This window comes from Furipterus horrens, unplaced genomic scaffold, assembly GCF_987537825.1.
Source record: "Furipterus horrens unplaced genomic scaffold, mFurHor1.1.pri manual_scaffold_5, whole genome shotgun sequence".
NCBI classification, from domain to species: Eukaryota; Metazoa; Chordata; class Mammalia; order Chiroptera; family Furipteridae; genus Furipterus; species Furipterus horrens.
The window spans coordinates 41,949,336-41,956,399 of NW_028327175.1; positions in this window are offsets into that span (position 1 = coordinate 41,949,336).

Sequence of the window (7,064 nt, forward strand, 5' to 3'; positions counted from 1 at the left end):
CAAATGGCTGCTGCCTTATTTTTAAATCCCTGACCATGGCCTGTGATGCAGTGGGCAGGGTAATGGTTCTGACCATTCACAGAACCTTGTACAGGCCCCGTGTGCTCTTTCCTCACCATTCCATGGTCAAAACCCCTCCCATCTCCTTGGGACCTTGGAAGAATCAAAACCATTTGCATAACTAAGACACTAGATATGCGAAGGCATCTTGAAAGCTGACCCCTTCCCCCATCCCAAACTGCAAGCTCTGGGGAATTTGGGGGACCCCACTCTATAACATTAGCATTCAGTTCTTACTTCCATAGCCTCTTTGTAACTTTTATCCCCTTCAGATTTTTGTATTCCTTTTTATTTTTGAACCTCACCTTTGGCTATGGCTTTTCATTGTCTTGTCACCCCATTTGTCTCTTACTCACCTGCAGTTTTTTTTCTGTGGGATCATCATGTTTCTTGATTTCTGGAAGGCCCAGGCAGTACCCATTTTTTTCTCTCCTTAGACCTTTTGGTTTATCGGTTCCCAGGCTTCTGAGGTCGCCCAGGTGGCTGTTTACGTCAGCAGCCAACATGGCTGGAAGGAAAGGTGCCTCAGATCTCAGCTCTAAGTTTCTTCCACTTCAGGCCTGGAACCCAGTGGCCAGCTGTGCTTGGTCAATGGGAAGTGCCTGGTTGGAGGTAAGTCAGGCAGTGGTGAGCCTGAAACACCTGGGATGCAGCATGCTCCACAGCTTTGACATTGACCAACACAACAGGCAGTTCCGCTCCAAGGTGGTACATATCTAGTAGCTCTTGGCCTTTTTTTTATTTTCCAAATGAGATGCAAATATATGAAACCTGTGGGGAGGAGAACAGGAGGCCAAGAACTGGCGTGTCTTGAGATCTTCAACAAGGGAGAGAAAATTTATTTTATATTGCTGAATATACATATATTGTGATAAAACCAGACATAAATAGACACAAGGTAAGCGCAAAAGTCTTCACATAGAGATTTAATCAACAGTGGTCAGGTGTGGGAAAATTATAAAATTGTAGCTTCAATTCATGCATAGTCTTCCTCTTTGGAACATAATTTGTTCCTGTTGTAGTCTATTATTAAAAAAAAGAAGAAGAAGAAAAAGAATGAGGAAATTCTAAGACTCCATTTTCACTTTCTAAATATAGTTTAATACTCTTTAAACAAATCTACCATAAAAATTGAAATTCGTAGAACTGATAAAATACGATGATCTATGTTATCAAAGGACTTAGTTTATTTATGACTGCATTGCATTGTAGAATTCCTTAAAACTGTAACTAAATCTACCACATTTTTTTGATGACCTGATTTTTCAAAATTTAACTACATGTATAATCTGCTATGTAAAGCAAGGCTGAGTTGTAGCTTTGAAACATGCACATTAATATTCATGAACCAATAAGAAACCCAACGAATGGCTTCATGTGAGTCAGTAATGTCAGAGCTGCACTTTGAGCTAGCTGTCCTAGTGTTGTAGGCTGTAGCTTTCTGAGAAAAATGCCACCCCACTCACACCCCAAACAACTGGAAGGGGCAATGCAGTTTTATAGTGCCTGGAGAGGTCCCCTGTGATGTCAAAGTGGTGTGCTACTCTAGGGAATGACTGAACTACCACCACAATCAAGACCTGTGACTCAGTATGGCACATGCTGGCCCTGGGCTTGAAGCTGTGCTTTTCTGCAGGGGACAGAGTGGGAGGCTGGACATCAGGCAGAAGGTGGCCCATTCCCAATCCAGAATTCTACCAGGAAAATCGCCTGACCACAGGTCACACTTACAGAGTAGATATGCCTTTTGTTGAGGCGTTAAGTTTTCTTTATACTTTCACTTGCAAATTGGGATTACAAGCCTTTTGTTTTTTTAAATTATGACTTAGAATGTCAACTATTTAACATTTTCATAAGAAAGTTAAGAAAAATAGTTACTTTTATTTTCCCTTGAGAAAATAATAATAATACCTAGCACACAGTGCTTACTATGGCCAGGTGCTGTTCTAAGTACTTTACGAATATTAACTGACTTAATCTTTATGACTTCACTCTGAGTAGTCATTTATGGGTAAAGAAACAGAAGGAAGCTAAATAAGTTGCTCAAGATTATTTAGCTATGTGACTGAGATGGTGCTTGAACCTGGGGCATATGACGCCAGAGAGAAAACAGGAGAAAGAACGTGACAGGGAAGTCTGAAGACAGGAAAAGGCCATCAGAATGACTAATTTGACCCCAACCCTCTCTGAAACTGCTCTCAGGATAGGGTCTGAACTGGGGCCAGTGCCTCTGAGAGTGGAGAGAGATCCAGCTGTAGAAGCAGGGGGTTGATTGTATATGGAGAAGGCTCTGTGTGAAATTTGAGAGACATGCCCAGCCACCCTGTCTCCCTAGGACTTGGATCCACTTTCCCTTTGGGCTATAAATGAAAAGTGCTCATTTGGTCAGGGTCTCAGGGCCAAGAGCACAGCAATGTTGGGAGAATGCCAGCCCACGGCTCTGTGACCTCCAGCTCAGCCTCTTTTTTGTCCCACACCCACCCAGTCTCCTGTTGTCTCATCAAATGGAAGTCCCATCACTTAGGCCAGCTCCACACATCCTCTGAGCAACACTGTTATGTCTGTGTTCCTTCAAAATCCATATGTGGAAACCCAAATCTCCAATTTGATAGTATTTGGAGGTGGGACTTTTGAGAAATAATTAGGTAATGAGGATGGAGACTTTGTGCTGATTTTGTGCCCAAATATAATAAGAGACATAAAGAGGTGATCTCTCTCTTCCTAGTGAGACTACAGCAAGAAGGTGACCAATTCCAAACCAGGAGAGGGCACTCACCAGCTACTGAGTCTGCAGGCACCTTGATCTTAGACTTCCCGGCCCCCAGAACTGGGAGAAACGTTTGTTGTTTAAATCACCCAGTTAACGGTAGTCTGTCAGAAGAGCCTGAGCAGACTAAGACACTCACAGTAAAGATATAAAATAAAGCCCGTAAAATTAATTTTAATAACATCTTATTTAGCTCAGTATATCAAAATATTATAATTTCAAGCAATGTAGAAATCAATATAATCAATGTAAAATATCAATGAGCTATTTTTACCTTCTATTTTTCATACTGTGTATTCTACAGTTATCCCACATCTCAATTTGACACTACATTTTCATTGAAAGTCATAGATCTGTATTTAGATTTCACAAAATTAACGGCTGAAAAAGTAGATTGACATACCCAAGTTGTCCCAAGCATATTTAAAAGTTTTCAATAATTGAATAGTGTATCAGCTTTTATATTTAAGTGAATGAAGTGAAATGGAATTAATTATTCAGTTTCTCAGTTGCAGTAGCTGTACTGCAAGTGCTCAGGCCTGTGTGACTACTGGCTGCCTTTTTGGACAGCGTAGCTCTAGAAGGTAGAGATAAATGAAACTAAATAACCAAGGGTCAGTCGGTCCACGTTAAACAGTGACCTAAACCATTGTTTATTTGCTATTCCCTTTTGTGTTGGTCAGGATGACACAGGAACCTGCGGGGAGGCCAGGAAGTTTAGGTTCTGGGTATTGAAGGTGTATCGGGTTAGTTTCTAAGCGTATCCAGCTACTGGCAGTTAATTTGCAAATGTTAGCCCTGCCACCTAGTGGCCACTTTCTGAATGTCACGGGGAGATTACAGTGTGGAAGGCTCTCTGTTGACTTCAGTATTGTTGTCGTTCCTGACAGCTCTGAGATTCTCCCCAGCCCAGAGACCCCATGTGGCACAGCACTGCTGCTCTGTCATTACTGTTTCAGGACTGCTTTGGCCACGCCTGCAGAATTACAGCTGAGTTGTCCTTTCCCCCTCTGTAACAGAACCCCTGGGCTGCTCCGATTGAAACAGAACCCACGGGCTGTTTAGTTAGGGGCCCAATTGCCCGCCACCAGAATTATAACTCTTAATACCAGAGTTTGGTGAAAAGAAAAAGAATTGTTTATTGACACAAAGTCCTGCCTCCCCCTCCCAGACCTGGCCAGTCTTAGGAAAGTCAGAAACACCGTTTCCCTACTTCCTAGGCACAGTTCAGCTTTATCAGTAGCTGCCAATCACTCAGTTCTGATTGGGGAGGTCCTTTCTGTGCTGTGGTGCCCTCCAGCTCTCAGTGCAGGACCGCCTCGATTCTCAGCCTCCTTGCAAACTGCCTTCTTCCTGCAAACCGCACGGATCTCCTCTCCTTCTCAAAACCGCATGGCGAGAGCTTCTTCTTAAAGCCGCCTGGAGACCCCTTCTCCAAGCCACATGGAGGGAGCCCACAAGAGTCAGAGAGTGAGGGCGTGAGGGCCAGAGAGAGCCTGAGAGAGAGAGCCTCCTAGAGCCAGAGCCAGCCCAAAATGTCCGCAGCTCCTCTCTTTTCTTCACTGCCTCCTCTCCCTCCCTCACTGCGTCCTCTCACGCAGTGGGTGTTGCAAACAGTTCTGACCATTCACAGAACCCTACGTAGGCTCTGTCTGCTTCTCCCCTACCAGCCCACAGTGCAAGATCCCTCCCATCTTCCTGAGTCTTGGAAGTAAAGCGGATCTTTGCAACAATGTTTCCTGCCACTAGCTCCAGGCATGCAAGGGCATCCTGAAAGCTGCTTCCTGCTCCCTATCCCCCAGCCGCAAACTCTGGGGTTTGTTTTTGGACTCCCCTGTTTCTGTGACACCTCCACTTCCCCACAATAGTATGGTGCTTGGAATCCAATGAACATGTCTCCAGAGCTTCCTATGTGCCGAGCACAATGATGGGAGGAGATTTCTGTCCCCACAAGCATAAGACTCCTTGCTACACCTTTGCTCTTGATTCCATTATAGCTCCCGAGTCTGCTGTTTACTTATGTGACTCCCTCCTCCCTTGAATTGTGAAATCTCTGAGGACAATGTCTTGCTTATGTTTTACCCCCACAGCCTAATTTATTGTCTCTCTGACAAATGTTGGTTGAATGGATGAATGGTATAGCTACAAAGCCCTTTCCACACTCCTCCAGTTGGCGCACCTTCCCTCTTCCACTGTCAGTACGTGCTGTCACCTTTTCTTTCTTTTTTTCAGCTCTCAGTCCCACCTTTATTCCTTTAAATGCTCAGAACATGCTTAGCACATGGCCTTGTCTTGAATTCTGGAAATACAAAAGCAAAGTTGGGGTCTCTCTTACGTACACCCACCAACCTTCCAAGCCTACCTGCCCATGATCCATGCCTTCCTGATATAGTCTGAATCCCTTGGACCACTTATTGGAATCACCTGGGAAGCTTTAACAATGGCTGATATCTGGGTCCTACCTCAGAAAGTCTGATGCCATTGGTCTAGGGTGTAGGCTGGGCATGGAGATCTTAACTAATCCCTGGGGACCTGAAACTACAGCCCGGAGTGAGATCTGCTCGCCACATGTTTCTCTTTTCAGCTTTCTCAGACTTCAGCGGATAATTGCACCTCACCTGCATTTCCAATGGTTTCCACTATATTGGGTCATTTTCCAAATCAGGCACAATGCCTTAAATGCTAATATCTGAGAATAAGCACAAAAAACCTCCTTGGATCCAGTATCCTCCACAACTCTCTGCTCTCTTGATGCATTTTCTAAGCCAAACAAACTTCCAGAATAAGTTGCCCACACAGGCTTTATCTGCTTCCTCATTAACCATTCACTCTTAAATTTACTCCAGACTGGATTCTGCTCCAGAGCTGGTGACCCTGTCATTCAAAGACACTCACCTCCCTTGGCCTCCAAGCCCCCATGCTCTCTCTCCTGTTTCTTTTTTGGGGGGCCACCTTTCTACCTGACCTGGCAGTGTTGGGAGCTCCTGAGGCCGCGGTGCTCGGCTGTCTTTCCTTCTCACGACCCTTCTCATGCTTCGCAGTCCCTGGGCCCTCAGGACTGATAGTGCCTGCTCAGATCATTCCACCAGTTCCCTATGTTCATATCCAGACTCCTGTCTCACCTGACTCTCCATGAGGCATGGGACACATAGCTCTGATTTTATGTCCCCAACTGAATCTCGGTGCCCGCTCCCCTTTAGATGCTCCTCTCACAGTGGTTCCCAATGCTTTAGTTTCCTGTGGCTTCTGTAACAAGTTACAAAAACAGATCGGCTTAAAACAGCACACACTTATACATTCACAGTCCTGGAGGCCAGTGGGCGGAAGTCAGCAGGATCACACTTTCTCTGTTTCTTGACTCCTTCGGGTCTGAATCGCTGTCAGCACTCCTTGGTGTATTAGTGAGGGTTTTCCAGAGAAACAAAACCAATTGTGTGTGTGTGTGTGTGTGTGTGTGTGTGTAGTTTTATTGTAAGGAACTGGCTTATGCAACTATGGAGGGAAAGAAGTCACAAGATCTGTAGTTGGCAAGCTGGAGACTCAGAAGGGCCAATGGTATAAATTCCTCTCTGAGGGCAGGGAATGATGGTTGTCTTGTTGAAGCAGCCAGGCAGGAGAAGTTCCCTCTCACTCAGCCTTCTTTTCTATTCAGGTCTTTGATAGATTGGATGAGGCTCACCCACACTGGGAAAAGCAGCGGCTTTACTCAGTCCACCAGTTCAAATGTAAATCTTGTCCAGAAGCACCCAGTATGGTGTTTGGTTAAATGTCTGGGTAGCCCATGGCCCAGTGGAGTTGACATGTAAAATTAACCATCACCCTTGGCCTGTGACTGAATTACTACAATCTTCAAATATCTCTCTGTTCCATGTTTACATTGATTTGATGTATGTGTATGTGTGTGTGTATATATCTTTTAATATCCTTCTGCTTCTCTATAAGAATACATGTGATTGCAGTAAGGCCTACCCAGATAATCCAAAATAATCTCTGGATCTTTAAATTAAACATACCTGCAAATATCCCTTTTCCAGATAAGGTAGTATTTACAGATTCCACATTTCAGGGCATAGGTATCTTCTGGGGGACCATTATTAAGCCTACTAATTCATACAAAGAGTACTTTACCCAGTTGCTTAAACCAGAAATGGGGACTCACCTTTGTCAATAAATTCTCCTCAACCTTATCTACTTCATTAACAATTTCTATATATTCTATCTTCTAAATAATTTTGAA